Source organism: Lontra canadensis, unplaced genomic scaffold (genome assembly GCF_010015895.1).
Source record: "Lontra canadensis isolate GAN:19392208 unplaced genomic scaffold, GSC_riverotter_1.0 scaffold130, whole genome shotgun sequence".
Taxonomy (NCBI): domain Eukaryota; kingdom Metazoa; phylum Chordata; class Mammalia; order Carnivora; family Mustelidae; genus Lontra; species Lontra canadensis.
Window position 1 is genome coordinate 270176 of NW_022631124.1, and position 17464 is coordinate 287639.

Sequence of the window (17464 nt, forward strand, 5' to 3'; positions counted from 1 at the left end):
ATCTGCAAATACTCCCAACTCCTTCCCACAATACAAGCAGCAGAACCCGTCAGTCTCTGCTGAAACCACAACCATCTTTTTTTTTTTTTTAAGATTTTATTTATTTATTTGACAGAGAGAGATCACAAGTAGGCAGAGAGGCAGGCAGAGAGAGAGGGGGAAGCAGGCTTCCTGCAGAGCAGGGAGCCTGATGCGGGGTGATCCCAGGACCCTAGGATCATGACCTGAGCCGAAGGCAGAGGCTTTAACCCACTGAACCACCCAGGTGCCCCAAACCACAACCATCTTTAAATGACCCCCGTGAGGGGCACCTGGTGGCTCAGTGGGTTGAGCATCTGCCTTCAGCTCAGGTCATGATCCCAGGGTCCTGAATTGAGCTCCACATCGGGCTCCTTGCTTGGCAAGGAGCCTGCTTCTCCCTCTTCCTTTGCCTTTCCCCCCACCTTGTGCTCACTCTCTCTCAATCTGTCAAATAAATAAATAAAAATCTTTAAAAATAAATAAATGACCCAGGTGGAAAATTCCATTGCTTATCAATAGTCAGGACTTTTCAGAGAGAATTCAGATAATCAGCCTGCTGCACGTGGGCTCTTTTCAAAGAATGTATTTAAAAAGGCAACGTTTTCACAACACCGTGAGACACGGCGACCGCCTGTGTCCCCCACGGAACCAGAAGCCCTGTGAAGGTGGGCACATTGCTGTGGCCTCACCACCCGCTGACAAACACAGGGTCAGCCGCTTGACAAATACTTGGGGAATGAACGGACAAATGGAGGAGGAGTACAAACATGTGGGCAAAAATCAAGAATGAAAACGAGGCATGTTTTATGGGTACCGTCCCCACTGCATACCAAACCCGCAATGTAATGTGGTTTGGCGTCCGACCTTCTGCAGATTCCTCATGTAACAGTTCCCGAGCTTCATTTCTTCTCCTGTGTCTCTGGCCTCTTCCCTCATCCAGATAAATTGCTGCTTCCATAGCAGATAGACTCTCTCTTATTGTGTTTGGACTCTGCACCCTGGGGAACACACAGCTGCACCATCCACAAGAGGCCAGGTCGGCCCAAGGAGCAAAAACCAACCAGATGCTTCCAAGCATCTCTGCAAAGAATGTGCTAGAGCCCCCGACACAGGCTCCAGGTATTTGGGACAGGCCCTGCACGGACACAGCTTGCCTAGAAGTCCAAGACCCTCTGTCTCAGTGCTTGGGCTCTCCCCTCTGTGACTGTTGCCAGAGAGCACCCTACATACTTTGCTTTCCTGTGCAGAGAAGTATGGACACACACACATACGGCTCACCACTAACACTCCATTAGTCTAGCTCAACTGTTTCTTTTAAACAAAAATTCTGGTGAATGAAAGAGAGGTGCAAGTTCAAGGAGTTTGCTATTTGAAAGAATACAGGTATGCACTTAGAATCAATTCAAAATGGATTTTTAAAAAAATTTATTTATTTATTTGAGAGAGAGAGGGAGAGGGAGTATGAGTGGGGGAAGAGGCAGAGGGAGAAAGGAGAGGCAGTCTCCCCGCTAAGTAGGGAGCCCAACACAGGATCTCAGGACCCTGAGATCATGATCTGGGCCGAAGGCAGATAAGCTTAACAGACTGAGCCACCCAGGTGCCCCTAGAAGTTGATTTTTTGGTGTTTGGTAAGGTGCAAGATTGGTTAGGCCTACTACTATGTGTTAAATTTCTGGATTGATTTAATGAGCCTTTAACGAGTATATGGGCAGGAGTCTGGGATGTTTCATAATCTGATGCAGAAAAACAGGTAACTTTCAAAACCTTAAAAAAAAAAATCTTAATTTGTCTCTGATGGTTTTATGAAACGTTCTGTGAGAGGGGCGCCTGGGTTGCTCGGTTAGTTGGGCCGCCTGCTCTTGATTTCGGCTGAGGTCATGATCTCCGGGTTCCGGGATGCAGCCACAGCATCGCTGGGCTCTGCTCTCAGCAGGGAGTCTGCTCAGGGATTCTGTCTCTCCCTCTCCTTCTGTCCCCCACCCTGCTTGAGTGCCCCCCCTTTCTAAAATAAATAAATAGATCTTTAAAAAAAAAAAAAGGAATGTTCTGTATAAGAGACAATGCTTGACTAATGTAAACCGCTATCTTCCAAATTATCTTTGGAACACTGAATAATGACAAGAAATGGGAAAATAATAAATGTAAGGTTTCCCACCTTAAGTCCATGAATACAAGAATGATGATACTGGTTTGATGTCCTATAGGCTTTTAAAACCAGTCAGTAAGAAGGTATTGAGTAACCACTATTCTCTGCATATTGTTCTAGGCCCTGGGAGATTGGGAAAAAACAGAGGATCTCTAAAAGGATACCAGAATAGTTCTAGCTCCAAAGAATTTCAATCACCTTTAAGAGACTCTCTTGTCATTTAATCTCAAAACATGTCAACTCAGTCAACGCAAGATAAGTATAATTATGTGGGCTAGCATGGCGGGCTGACCTGTGTGGGGGCTTTAGTGAAGCCCTCCCCCACCCTATAGCTCTACCCACCACCTTCCTGGGAACATGGGAACACATTATTTATGCTTTGTTTCCACAGGAACAAAATGAAATCGGCTCACTCTTTCTCAGCAGTCTCCCCCAGTCTCTGAAAGGCAGCTCATTGTTTACTTTCTGTCTGCCTGGCCTTCCATCAAGAGCCCCAACCGGCCTCTTCCTATGGCAACGCCCAACATCCCTGAGGGACTGGCCCCTTCTCTCTCCCGGTCCTGTTCCTTCATGGTGTTGCTTTAGCGTGCTGCTTTGGGATCCTGTCAGGACCATCTTGCTTATCCCTGGCTTCCTTCTTCATTGACTCGCTAATTGTCTGTGGTTCCAAAAGTTGTATCATCGAGCATGGACAGATCCATTTTCTTTTTGATTAGAAAACTAAGTATCTCCAGACTTCAAGGATGCCCTGTGACATTCATTTTCTTTACCCATAAAAACAGGGCAGCTGCTTCTCTCACTGGCGCAGACATCACCTGCCTCACTTAGTACCATAGCCTGAGGGTCTTTAAGCCACAGACTGACTCAGGGAAGTAAACACACGGTGTGTGAGGGCCAAGGACAAGTGTGATGACACAGGATGTTCAAGTTCAGACTTGGTGTGAGAACCACTCAGGACAACGGAACTGATGGCAGACACACCAGATGCTGCCCCAGGCCTCTCAGTAGATCTCCGGGAAGGCAGCTGTATTTCTTAAACTTAAAAGGAAAGGCAATACCACCAGTGGCAAAGCAGTCATGGCATCTTTAAAAGGCAAGACTGATTGCTGGTGGGAGAATTTCTTTTAAAAGATTTTATTTATTTATTTATTTGAGAGAGAGAGAGAGAGTAAGCGAGGGGCAGAGGGGTGCAGGGACAGAGAATCGAAAGCAGAATCCGTGCTGAGAGCGGAGCCGGACATGGGGCTCAAATTCACGACCCTGAAATCATGGCCTGAGACAAAACCAAGAGTTAGGCACTTAACTGACTGAGCCACCCAGGTGCCCTGTTGACAGGAGAATTTTTAAACGAGGTTATTAGAGAACTGTATTAGGTCCTCCAGAGAAATAGAGCCAATAGGATATATACATATGTATACATATATACACACATACATATATATATATATATATAGAGAGAGAGAGAGAGATTTATCACAAGGCATTGGTTCACACTCTTACGGAAGCTAAGAAGTCCCCAGATCTGCAGAAGGTCAGAGAACCGGAAGAGCCAATAGTGTAAATTAGCAGTTCAAAAGCCAGCAGGCCCAAGACCTAAGAAGAGCTGAGTTTCAGTTCGAGCTCAAAGGCTGGAAAGGACCGATGTCCCCGCTTTGCAATCAGGCTGGGGGAGTGCCCTCTTACTTAGTTTTCCTTTTCAGTCTGAGGCTAAAGGCTATAAAAGGCTGATATCCCAGCCCAACGGTCAGGAAAGAGGAACTCCCAGTTGCTTGGCCTTTATGGTCAGATCTTCAACTGATTGGATGAGGCCCACCCATATTGGGAAGGGCAATCTGCTTCACTCAGTCTACAGATTCAGATGTTTTGTCATCCAGAAACCCTCTCACAGATATACCTAGAAGTAATATCTGAGCAATTGTCTAGACATCCTGCAGCCCAGTCAAACTGACATAAAATTAACCATCACAGGGGCCAAAGTAGAATTCCACAGTTCAAGACAACAGAGGTGCCTGGTGACTCGCCCCAAAGTCACAATGCCTGCATGGTCTCCTGGAAGACCAGGCTCTTGGTCACCAAGAGATGATCCTGGGCATTTTGCTCAAGGTGGTTGTGTTCAAGAAATGGCTTCTCAGTATAATTCCACAGGATCAATGGGCTTTGATGGAATTCTCCTAAGAAAACTACACAGGAAGTATCCAATAGCTCTACCTGTTCACTCAAGCTCAAGGAACTTCATATCTCCTGGCCTCTGAGGCAGAGAGAAGCTTACCTATTCCAGCCCCCTTGTTGACAAATGAAGCTGCCCTAGCCCTAGAGGCTGGGTAGTACATCCTTAGATGCAGAACAGGGATAGAACCCGGGCCTCCTAGGACACCTGGGGGGCTCAGTCAAACATCAGACTCTTGATTTCAGCATAGGTCATGATCTCATGGATCATGAGATCAGCCCCATGTCAGGCTCCTGGCTCAGCAGGGAATCTGCTTGAGATTCTTTCCATTTCCTTTTGTCCCTCCCTCCTCCCCTCATTCTCTCTCTAATAAATAAATAAATCTTGGGGGCGGGGGGGACTCCAGACGTACAGCCTAATTATTTTCCGATATCCTATAGGGTTTTGTTTGTTTGCAACTCAGACAAACTCAGACAAACTCTTTCCATACCAGAGGAGGTTCAACAAGCAATTGTGGGTCAAAATATGCAGCAGAAGGCCTCTGTGAAATATTCAGTTATGTCCCCAGTATTTTAGTGATCAGCACTGAGGCTCTCCAGTCAAGCTGCCATTTACTGGCTGGGAAACCTTGAACAAAAGTTACTTTTGTTGTGCTTCAGTTTCTCTGCAAAGACAAGGATGGTATCAATATGTATACTACTTATGACATGCAGGCTTGATGACAACCCTTCAAGCAAGCCATGATCACCTCCCTGTTTCCCAACTGAAACGCAGGTACCCGGAGATCAGGTGACTGAGTTCAGGCTGCACAGCTAGACGTGAAGGAATGTGACGTCAGGCATCCTTGCTCCAGGCACACATGCCCACTAGCCTCTCACACCTGTCTCATAGAGTATTTGTGAGGATTAAATGAGACTGTGAATTTAAGTGCCCCAAACAGTGCCTGGTCTATAAGAAGCCGATTCAGCCGTTATTAATATGCTGCTGTGTAAAAAGCATTTTAAAGCACGGCATGATAATAAAAATTGTGGAAACCCGGTTCTGTATACAGATGGCCCTCCAACAACTCAGGTTTGAACTGCGCAGGTCCACATGCAAATTTTTTTTACATAAATACATCACTGTGATGAATGTATTTTATGATTTTCTGAATAACGCTTTCTTTTCTCTATTGTAAGAATAGTGTACAATACATATAACATAAAATATGTCTTGATTAACTTTATACGATCAGTAAGGCTTCCTGTCAACAGTGATTACATTTCTGGGGAGTAAAGACTTATACTTGGATTTCCAACTGCTCAGGGTAGGGGGCGGTGGGCATCCCTAAACCCCACATTGTTCAAGGGTCAAATGTATTAATTGATAATCCTTAAAAATTCAGAGAGAGCAAATTCAGAGGAAAACATTGAAAAAATTTTACAAAAATGCACAATGAGGGGCGCCTGGGTGGCTCAGTGGGTTAAGCCGCTGCCTTCGGCTCAGGTCATGATCTCAGGTTCCTGGGATCAAGTCCCGCGTCGGGCTCTCTGCTCAGCAGGGAGCCTGCTTCCCCCTCTCTCTCTCTCTGCCTGCCTCTCTGTCTAGTTGTGATCTCTCTCTCTGTCAAATAAATAAATAAATAAATCTTTTAAAAAAAATGCACAATGAACTGTTCTTCATTGTGTTTGATTCTATGGAAGTTTAAGAGTCAGACTAGAAATCCCGGTACTTGCCTCAGATGTGGCTTGGTGTAAATCACCTTCAGGACATCAGAGCTTTCCCCCTCTAACATATTATTACAAAACACAGGTAGGTAGAGCTAGCCAAAGTTGCAAGAAGCATATTGCCTGTGTTTCAAACACAGTTTTCCTGATTATAAGCCCCATCTGTGATTTATTTCCTCCCAAAGTGCAAGGAAGTCCACACGGTAGGCGCACATCGCACATCATGGAAGGCAGCCTTATACATTTCATTTAACCTAGGTTAGACTAGTTCCGAAGGAAACCCAAACTGGGATCTGAAAAGAAGCATGACTGATTCTTTTTTTTTTTTTTTTTTAAGACTTTATTTGACAGAGAGAGATCACAAGTAGACAGAGAGGCAGGCAGAGAGAGAGAGAGAGAGAGAGAGAGAGAGAGAGAAGCAGGCTCCCTGCCGAGCAGAGAGCCCTATGTGCGACTCGATCCTAGGACCCTGAGATCATGACCTGAGCCGAAGGCAGCTGCTTAACCCACTGAGCCACCCAGGCGCCCGCATGACTGATTCTTGATTTTAATAGGAAACGACAGGGGTGCCTGGGTGGCTCAGTGGGTTAAAGCCTCTGCCTTTGGGTCATGATCCCAGGGTACTGGGATGGAGCCCCACATTGGGCTCTCTGCTCTGCAGGGAGCCTGCTTCCTCCTCTCTCTCTCTGCCTACTTGTGATCTCCGTCTGTCAAATAAATAAATAAAATCTTTAAAAAAAAAAAATAGGAAACGACATTTAACACTTTCTTCCCCAAACCGCAGGTATGTTAAAATATCACCCATCTATCACTTAAGAAGATCAGAATTTCTCTCCTTTAAAATAAGCCCAAATTTTAAAATCTGGTAGTTTAGTCTTTTAAGTTCTACACCAGTCAATGCCCAAGGCCACATGCGGAGCTCCATAGGGAAATGCTCCCACATGGCCCACAGGCAGATGGCAACCTGGTGTTCACACACTCCCAAGTCCTGGCCCCCAGGAAGGACAGGGGCGGTCACCTTCCCATTCTTGGACCCTTGGCCAGCCTTCGCCCAGGGCTCTCCTGTGGGTGGCAGTGACCCTGTTCCCACCCCGAGGTGACCAGCCTGGCCAAGACTCAGGCTTCGGTCTTCTCTCCCGGCATGGGGTGGTGTGTCCCTCCTGATTCACAGCGCTCCCCCTTCCCCCACCCCCCCCAGCTGAGCTCTCCCCAACATGGTTTGGCTCCCCTCCCCATCGCTCACCCCCAAGGCTCGGCTCCCTTCTCCCCGAGTGTCCCCAAGGCTAGTTCCCCTCTCCCAGGTGTCCTATCAGTTCGGGTCCCTTTCCCCCTGCCTTTTAGGGGTATCCCCCTTGGCTCTGGGTCTTCCCTTCTCCCTGGGTATCCCCAAGGTTCTGTTCCCCTCTCCCTCGTGTCCTCGGGGTTCTACACCCCTTGCCCGGGTCACCTCTCAGCTGCGCTCCCCTCTCCCCGGATCTCTCCAAAGGTTCAGCTTCCCTCTCTCGGGTCTCCCCGGTCTCCGGGTCGCCTCCAAGGCCTGGCTCCCCCTCCCAAGTGTCCCCACGGTTCTGTTCCCCTCCGTCCCCGTCGTCCCTAGGCTCCGTCCCCCTTTCCCGGGGTCTCGCCCGCATCTCCTCTCCCCTCTCCTGGGTCTCTCCCACGTCTCGGCTCCAGTCTCCCCGGCTCTCCCGGGGCTAGCTCTCCCCCGGTCCCCAAGGTGTCGGCTTCCCGCGGGGGGCGCGGGCGGAGGGCACTCACCGCGCGGCGCGGGCGGGCTCTGGGGACCGGGCGGGCGGCGGGCGGGCGTCCCGGGCCGGCGGTGGCGGCGGCGCAGGGCTGCGGCGGGGAGGCGGGCCGGGTGGAGCGCGGCGGCTCCCGCCCGAGAGAACCCCCGCCGTGTCATTTGACCATATAAGGAGACGCACGCCTCCGAGACGCCGGCGGCGCGGGCTCGGCGCGCGGGCAGCGGCGTGGGGGCGCGGGGGGCGGGCGCCCGTTGGCCTCCAGGTGGCCCGGGCCCTCGCGGACCCCGACCCTTTGTGTGCTTTGGGCTCGGATCCCCCTGGGTCTCTAATGCGCAGGGGTTACCGGAGCTCCGTGCCCGGCGTGGGCTCACAGGGCCGAGTTGGGGGCAAGGGCCTCCCCACGCCAAGGCGGAGTGACAGGGGTCTCCACGCCCGCACTCTCCGCTGGGGGTCCGGGGAACGCGACGCCAGCCAAAGCCTGAAAAGCGGTTGGGGGGTGGGCTGGAGTGCGGATCCCGGACCGCTGATCGGGTCTGGCAGCGGCGGGAGCCACGCGTCTGGGATCTATTTGCACAGTGGGCTTTTTCTCCTTACCCCGCGGACCCCTCTGCGTAACGAAATGAGCGGAGCAGATGGCCAGAAAGAATGGATAATGCCAGGCTCTTTGTTCCACTAGGCAGGGGCCGGGAGACTGTTTAAATGATTCTGTTGTTCCCTTCAGGGCGAAAAACAAAGGTGAGCTGGAGAGAGTGCCTCCCGCCTTGAAAGCCCAGCCCCTGTGCCTGAAATCCACACTTAGTGGGGACAGATGGCACAGGGATAGAAATGTTTGCTCTTGAGTGGGTGGCAGGCTCCCCTGCGGACTGGGGACAGGGGAGAGATGAGCTGATGGGACGACAGCAAGAGAGAGAGCTAGGATACCGTGGGCCGGCATGTTATATTTAACAATCAGTGGGCCTCAGAAAGGAAGAGCTGTTTGAGTCTTTTCTCTGGGTTGACGCTCAGTGTCTGGGGTATCAGAGACTCTCGGTCTCCGTCATGGCATCACAGGACTGGACAGTCATATTAGCTACACTCATTGAGCACTAGCTCTACATATTGTATTGTTTGATTCTCACTCCTTGAAGATAAGGATTAATACTCAGTTTTAAGGTGAGGACATTTCAGCTTAGAGAGATTGGCTCTAGGCCTCCTGAGACTAACTATACCAGCTGAGATCTGACCTGGAGTGTGTCGGATGGCAAAGCCATGCCAGGTGCTTGCAGGACAGGAAATGCTCCTCATCCCACCAGTCACTCTACTGCCCTCCAGAAGGCTGAGACCGGCCACAGCAGTGAGCCCAGTCAGAACTGGATGTGGGGAATCCAGCCTTCTCTGCCACCCCCCCATTCCTCCCTGAACCTGACAGGTTCTCACCAAGAACAGAAGTAGAAGTGTGGGTTTCAGACCTGTACTCCCACAGATAGTCAAAGCAGGCCAGTATCTTGAGCAAAGTGTGTGGAGACAAGCCTCTTCCCTCTGACAGTTCTCTGGATTTGTTGTCTGTATAGTTGCAAGTTATAGAATGATCTCCCAGAGAGAGAGCTGCGGGGAGGAAATCCAAAGACTGGACTAGCTGCTATGAATAAGATGGACTTAAATAGATTCTGAAACAAAGAACACACTATTTCAAAAATAAATTCTAGTGAGGCAGTTTGGGGAAGTATGACACTAACAAGGTAGTAGAAGACACAGATAAGTTATTATGAATTTATTTGAGGTGTGATAATGAAATGGTACACACACACACACATGCACACACATATTCTTAAAGCCCTTAGCTTTCAGAAATAATGCCAAAATATTTACCAATAAGATAACATTGTTTGAAATCATTGCAAAATAATTTGAGGTGGGGGAATGAATAGGGCCGATATATTTACGAAATAGTATCAGCCATGGAGTAATGGTGTGTGCAAGCTGGGTGATGGGCGTGCAGGGGTTCATTATACTGGTCTCTTTCCTTTTGTAATGCTTGAAAAATTCTGGAATGGAACATTTTTTAAATTACAAATGCACATACCATTTGATTTTGACCTGCCACTTCCCTTACAGGAAATCATCTTACCAATAGACTTGCTCACATGTAAATTGATATACATACAAGGGCAGTCCTTGTGGAATTCTAAATCATAGCGAAATATTGGAGCGTGTTATATGTTCATCAACAGGGACCAGTTAAATATCATATGGTCATTTTAGAGTTATTTCTATATGCAGCTATTAAAAAGAAGGTAACTATATTTATTGATTTGGCATGATCTCCAAGTTATGTCCATGGAAAAAAAAAAGTAGATAGTAACCAAAGATTTGTGTTGAGAAAGGAAGGGAGGAAGACAATGTATACATATAATAGTAGTTGCGTCTGGGAGAACTGGGGAGCTGGGGGCCAGGAGTGGAAGGGAGATTAAGTTTTACTCTATACCCTTTTGTTTCTTTTAAATTTTGAGCTATGTATCATTCATTCAAAAAATAAAAATATTTTAAAAATTAAAGCAACACATGCTCCTTCAGGACAAATAAGAAACAAAGTTTGTTAAACTGACTATATAGAAAATCGAGGAAGTTTGCTAGAAATAGAAGCAGGAGGAATACGATTCTGAGCTGAATGGATGTACTTTTTGGAAGACTTTGAATCAGATGACAAACTTTTTTTTAAGGTTTTATTTATTTATTTGATAGACAGAGATTACAAGTAGACAGAGAGACAGGCAGAGAGAGGAGGAAGCAGGCTCCCCGCTGAGCAGAGAGCCGGATGTGGGGCTCCATCGCAGGACCCTGGGATCATGATCTGAGCGGAAGGCAGAGGCTTTAACCCACTGAGCCATCCAGGCACCCCGAGGACAAACTATTTTAAAGTTACAATTTGGGGGCACCTAGGTAACTCAGTTGGTTAAGCATCTGCTTTCAGCTCAGGTCATGGCTCAGGTCAGGATCTCAGGGTTCTGGGATGGAGCCCCTGTGGGCTCCTCACTCAGAGGGGAGTCAGCTGGAGAATTCTTTCTCTCCCTCTTCCTCTGCTCCCTCCCCCATGCTCTCTCTTTGTCTCTCAAATAAATAAAGAAAATCTTTAAAAAACCAAATTTTTAGGAGCATCTGGGTAGCTCATTTGGTTGAGTGTCGGGTTCTTGATTTCAGCTCAGGTTCTGATCTCTAGGTAGTGGGATCAAGCCCCATTACAGACTCCTCCTGCTCAGCCAGGAGTCTGTTTGTCCCTCTCCCTCTGCTTTTCCCTCTCCCACTGTTCTCTCTCTCTCAAACAAATGAAAATATACATAAAATCTTTAAAGTAAAATAAAAACTATTTTTATAAGATAATCTGGTAAAATGTATTTTGAAAAGTTCTGTCTTTTATACCATTGTATTTGCAGGGCCAAACTATAAAGCATGACACATAGTATGTGTTTAATAAGAACAGGTGATAAATGGATGGATCACAGAAGACTTGTTTAATATATGGCAAGTCTTTCATTTTGTAACTGACTATTTTGTAGTATAGCAGATAGAATATTATAGAAAATAGAACCCTATGACAATATAACTTGATCTCTGGAATCAGGTCTGGATTTTAATCCCTGTCCTACCTAGGACTTACTGAGGTGACCTTGGGCAACCACAAAATCTCCTTAACCTTTAATCTTTACTCACATGTAAAATGTACTTCGCAAAATTCTTGGAAAAGATCCTTTGAGATGGCTCATGTAAATCATTGAATGGCACATTCGTAGGCCCTCAGTAAATATGAGCTTTTATTCCATGGTATTTTGTTTGATGGTAAAGGGGAGATGAATTCAGAATAAGAGGAAAATATCAAGGTGGTGAAAAGGTACAATTTTCCAGTTATAAGTAAGTCCTGGGGAGGTGATGTACAACATGGTGATTGTAGTTAATAAATCGGTATTGTATATTTGAAAGTGGCAAAGAGAGTAAATCATAAAAGTTCTCATTACAAGAAAAAAAAGGAACGGTGATAGATGTTAACTAGACTGACTGTGGTGATCATTTAGCAAAATCTATGATTATCAAATCATCATGGTGTGTACCTGAAACTAACATAATATTATATGTTCACTGTATCTCAATAAAAAAGGGAAGGAAACAGACTTAATTCTCATCAGAAGGAAGGGTTAATGTTGAGATTGTATTCCAAAGATAAAAGATTGTCTTTTTGACAGATGAATTCTCTGCTATGGGTAAGAGGTTGATTCGTGGAAGCACAGAAATTAAGAAATCCTATTTCCTAGGAAATGAATAGAGGCAACTCTGATAGGAAATTCAAGTAATCCAAGCTTCTCTTGTTAATTTCAGTTCTGTAATTCCCTCACCAGCCAGCGCCACCCTGACTTTGTCCTCTCTTATGTGGGGCAGTTTCAGGGATGGGGTAGCTAGGAAGCAGGGAAAGAAAGGGATGGCTATATGGCATAGGCTGGTGGTTCTCTAAGTGTGGTCCTGGACCAGCAGCATCAAGATCACCCAGAAACTTATTAAAGTAAAACATTCCCTGTGTTTTAACAAGCCCTGCAGGTAATTCTGATGACTAGTAGTGCTTTGAGGTAAAATACTCCCCAGGGATACCAACTCTGGACTCAGTAATTTACCAGCAACCTAAAATGTTAGTTTCTAGGGAGGATGGGGGAATGGAAACAGATACACTAAACACAGACTGGGCTACAGAACTGTAAAATCCAATTATAAGTATTACTTACTCTCCCAGGTAATTCACCAGAGGGAAGCACAGGTAGAAATGAACTCTAAAATCCAATCCCAAGTATTACTCTGCCCTGTACTTCATGGGAGGGAAGCACCAATTAGAAAACTTAAAAGGCAAATCCTTGCAGCCCGTGTCTCTGTGGTACCAATGCTGAAAACTTATTCTCTCCTCCGAGAAGCCCAGAGAGGAAAGCGGAGTTTCTAGAAGTGTGGTCAGACCTGGTGGTGGGGGAGCTGGTGGGCAAGAGGGAGGTCAGGCCGGGGTCTCCTCCTGACCTTGGCCACCTCACCAACATCCGGAAAGAAAGGGAACCCGTGAAAACAGGGGTGGAAGTTCAGACCTCCCTACGTCCCTTACCCTAACTGACCATTTCAATGAGGCTCTTTTACAGTCCTCCTCCCATTTCAGAAGCAGAACTTCTCACGGGCAGTTCTGCCCACTCAAACCCTGGGCAGGAAGCTGTTGGATGATTTGCCCTTGATTCAGAGGTAATCATTCTTAATTGCCTCAAATGGTTGGAGGGTGAGTGTCTAAGATCGTAAAAACTGGTGGTAAACCCTGAGTTATTGCTCTGTTCCCGGGAAGGGATCAGGGTGGGGAGCAGGCCTGTGCACGCCTCCCCATGATATAGCACCACCCCAGTATGTTGTCTCAGACAACCTGGGCTCACTTTTTCTAAAAGCACGATTTGCCTGGATGGAGAAGGAACACTTCTATCAAAGATGATGACCCTGCAGATAGGGTGCTCACTTCCTGGGCCCCTGAGCTTGGTGCCCACGTCTCCTGGAGCAAACCAGAGGAGTTTGGTCCGGGTACAGCTTTGTTCCTGTAGGTGCCCAAACGTTGCCCCTGTGCCTGTTAAGACTTTCAGGAAAAGTCCAGCCCTTCAGGATAAGCAAACTCTTTTCCTTCCCCTCCCTGCCTGCCCTCCCCTCCAACCCCTTACTCTAGTTAGGGGGGGAAAGCTTGGCTCTTTCTTAAGACTCGGAGTTCCCATATCCCATTTCTTTGTTCTCTCTTTTTCACAAACTGATTTAATAGATGCAAATAGTCACCGTGTTCAAAACCTAAGAAACATGCCTGATTTTGAGCCAAATCCACAAAAAACTCCATGATTTTCTGAGTTTACCAGCACTGGTGAAAACTGATTTGGAGCGTTTCATACAAGTTTCCATTGCGGCTTTGATAACTCATTTAAGAAAGGTTCTCTTTGGCAGCCTCACGGCCAAGGAAATGAAACCGTTCACACTGCGGTGCATTTCTGGGAGGCTGGGAGGCCAGTTGCGGATCATAAAACGTTGCTGGACTGTTGGAGATGAAAACTATTTCTCATGGGGTCCCTGGAAATATTTGCTTCTTCTCTGAGATCCTTTTGTCTCTGATGTCTGCCCTTGTCTGCAATAATCCAGTCGTTTCTCTGTTTGCCAACAGTTTTACTCTATTTTCCCTCTGTCTGCTCTTCCAAAACCCATTGAAAAGAAGTGCGAAATGCCCGAGGTCTGCGCAAAATAGCAAAATCCCATTTTGGATGAACCGTGTTTGGTGCCTGTAAAGTCCCCGAAGCGCTTTTCCGGGTGACCTCCGCTAGTTCTTCCCGGAGCGCCTAAAATGGGAGCATCTCATGCCCACTTGGTTCTCAGAATGTGGGTTTTGAACCACGCTGAAGTCACAAGTATTCTTTGTGAATTAACTTAATGAGTCAGCACTGTAACTTTTAAATCCCCATGGCGCCCTCCCTGCCACTCAAGTCCTCTCAGTGCTATTTCCACTTTGATCAGGGTCCTTAACAGAAAATCCTGTGGTCTAGCTAGGAGGAGTCTGGGCAGCCAGGAGGGGAGGGAAGGACTCCTGCCCAGGCGCTCCTTACACCACCTGGGTATGTCCTCTTTACTTAACCTCTGAAACAGAGGATGGCCTCTCCTCTCACCTTAAAGGGTTATTTGAAATTATTTAATCCTTCTTCAAGTTATTTTTATGGTTCATCCATCCCATCCCTGAAAAATTCCTAAAATTTCCCATACCACGAAAATGATTGTGCAAATGTGGTATGTGACGGTAGTGTGTGACGATGAGCTGTATTTTATGCGGCTTTATGCTCTCCTAAAAACACGACTGAAAGGCTGGTCTTCTACCTGTTTCAAAAGGTGCTTTAACATGGGGCCTGAGAGTTACGACAGGGCTTTCTGGGACAGCCAGGCTTTGTCGGACAGCATTGCAATGGTTCTTGACTGCTGGGACACATGTTCCTAAAACGTCTGACCTTCGCAGGATGCCGGCAATACTCTTTGCCCCCCCGAAGAATCTTTTCAAATTGTGGGCCATCCTAACCGCACATATTTTTGGAACTTCTGCACAGTTAGAGATGCTGAGGAATGACTCTGTAACTGTTCCAGATTAGTCATTGCCTCCTGCAGGGATGGAGGGGCTCCAGGGGCAAATCATTGTCAGAAACCCAAATTGTTCATTAGCTGTCCTTAAACTCAGTAAATACCTCTTCCTTTCCCTTCCTGCCTGCCTGCCGCCTTCCTTTCTCTCTCCCTCCTTCTCTCCCATTCTCTCTCTCTTTCCTTCTTTCTTCCATCCTGCCTTCCTCCTGTCTTTCTCTGCTTTCATATCAAGTATCAATAATCTGAAATTACTCTTTCCTCTTGCTGATGGCCTTACCACAACATGGCTCCCTGACCTTGTTAGCATGTTAGGGACCTGGTTCTGTCTCCCACCCTATCTGTGTGGCATGCCTATTTCCCTACATTGTCACGGGTCCCTTGAGTTCCCAGGTCAGGCTGAAAGCAGAGGAAGGAAATGCTTGGAGGTTTTCTGTTTTGAAGAGTATGTTTGGAAAGTCATGAAGTCAGGACAATAGGGGCTTCCCACCTAAGTCGGGAGAGCCTTCAAACCCCTTCCCACTCGGTCTCTTGGCTCCCACCTGCTCTGCCTCCCCCTCTGAGCAAAGATGCCTTTCCATACTCTGTTCTGTCCCATGAACTCCTGAAACACAGACAAAGCGTCTCCCTTGGGAAAGCTGCGTGAGTACCCTTCCCTAGCCTTGTTTTTGATTATTCCATATGTCTCACCTTTCCCTTGTTCATAACAACAAAGGAAAGAGTGGGAGCCTGTTCTGGGCCGGGATGGACACATCCATTTCTGTATTCTCTGCAACTCCATCAGTATTCACTGGATTCAATTCAGGTAACCTGAAAATGCCCAAACCAATATAGGGCTGCCATACAAGGGCTCATGTGGGCCTACTTGAACCAAACAAATCAACCCTATTGCCCTTTTGGGCAGTTCTGTTAACTGGGCTTTGCACCGAGATCCGACTTGCAAGCAACTTGCATTAAAGCTCAGTGGAGGGGGACGTCTGGGTGGCTCAGTTGGTCTAAGTGTCTGGCTTTGGCTCAGGTCATGATCCCAGGGTCCTGGGATCGAGTCGCACATAGGGCTCCTTGCTTAGTAAGGAGCCTGCTTCTCCCTCTTCCTGCTGCTCCCTGTGCTTGTCCGCTCTCTCTCTCTCTTTCAATCTCTCTGTCTCTGACAAATAAGCAAATACAATCTTTAAAAAAAAAAAAAAAGCAAAGTGGAGGGTCTGTCCTCTCAGGCAGGGCAGCGGGAGATGGGAACCAGACATTAGCTGGAGTCTCCCTGGCAACCTTCTTGGGGTAGCGCCTCTGCCTCTGAGTGCCTAGCTCTCCTGGAGAAGCGGGCTGCTGCTCTGGGTCTGCCCCTGCCACCCCCTGCCTGTGCTCTCCTCAACCCTGCAGAACGCAGCTCACCGAGGGGCAACCTAGAAGTGGTCATGCCAATGGAAACCATGGCCTTCGTTTTCAGCAACCAAATGTAATGAATTCATGTCTTAAATATGGCTGACGCATGTCTGACTCACTATGAAACGCTTTAAGATGGTCTGTCTACCCCAAAGGGAGCATACAAAACAAAGATTCTGTCTCCCAGGGAAGCTGGCGAAGGCTCTGTCTCTGTAGCTGCGTGAGTGTGTCTGGCGGGTCCCGTTGTGGGAGCCTCTTTAGGGATAACAGCTCTGCTGTAGCTTTTGAGAGGGGTATCCTCACCCCTCAAAGCAGGCCCTAGATCCGCAGGCTGCAGAGAAGAGCCCACGTAGGAACCCACAGCTCATCCCTTTGGAGCCATAGCTGTTCTATGGTGGAGTCACTCGGAAAGAAAAACTAGTCTATTTCCCTCATTCACTCATATTGTCAAGAGATCATCCTTCCCGAAGGTAGACCAGATTCACAAGCTTGTACTTGCCTTCACTCTGGCCACCCGCACTTCCAGAGACGACTATGCAGCTTTCCAAGTTATGTGGTCCTAGTTTTGACGTGCACATCATGGAGCGGTAAGAGGGGACATCCCCCCTCCGGGCCGAGATGGGGACCAGCACCCTGTTCTTGCAGAATCATGCTTTCACTTGGGAGAAGCACCCTTTCGCATGGCCCGGTGGGCTTGGCGTGAGGACTCCTTTCCTTTGAATGGGTCTTTCTTGCTCCCTTGCAAGGGGCATGCTCGAGCAGAGGGAGGACAGAGTCCTTGCTTGAGCAGAACTAATCGGGCTGATAGTTAATGAATGTCAACTTGACATCCCGGAGTCTGGAATGCAGAGTTCAGAGGAGCTATCCGTCATTATCACTGTTACAACAAATGTTTTCTTTTCTTTCTGTCTTTTGTTTTTTTATGGCTGATATGGTGGCATTTTTGTGTGTGTAGGAAAGCGAGGTGGGCGTGGATTTAGATATACAGCCTTTGGAAGAATCATTTCTTTCTGTCTCAGACTCTAGGAGGAGACGTGGTTTAGGGGGCTTTGCACCCCACATGGTATGGGGAGGTGAGGAGACCCTGCGGCAGCCCCCAGCCGGGGGGGGGGGGCACCTCCCCAAGGGCCAAAGAGGCAGAGAGGAGGCTGTGGCTCACAGGAAG

At 47.6% G+C, this 17464-nt stretch overlaps 1 protein-coding gene across 4 annotated transcripts in view; it reads right to left on the minus strand.

Moving 5' to 3' along the window:
- Nucleotides 1-17464, minus strand: part of FHL2 (four and a half LIM domains 2) — a 67058-nt gene that overhangs the window by 26845 nt on the left and 22749 nt on the right. Inside the window, exon 1 of one of the 4 annotated variants that reach the window (XM_032842437.1) lies at nucleotides 8129-8180. The exons of 2 other annotated variants lie outside the window; for them this stretch is intronic. The gene's annotated coding sequence lies outside the window, so the exon portion shown is untranslated. Of the gene's footprint in view, nucleotides 1-7798; nucleotides 7821-8128; nucleotides 8181-17464 lie in introns of those variants that run through there. One more of the 4 variants, XM_032842438.1, reaches the window with a different exon arrangement.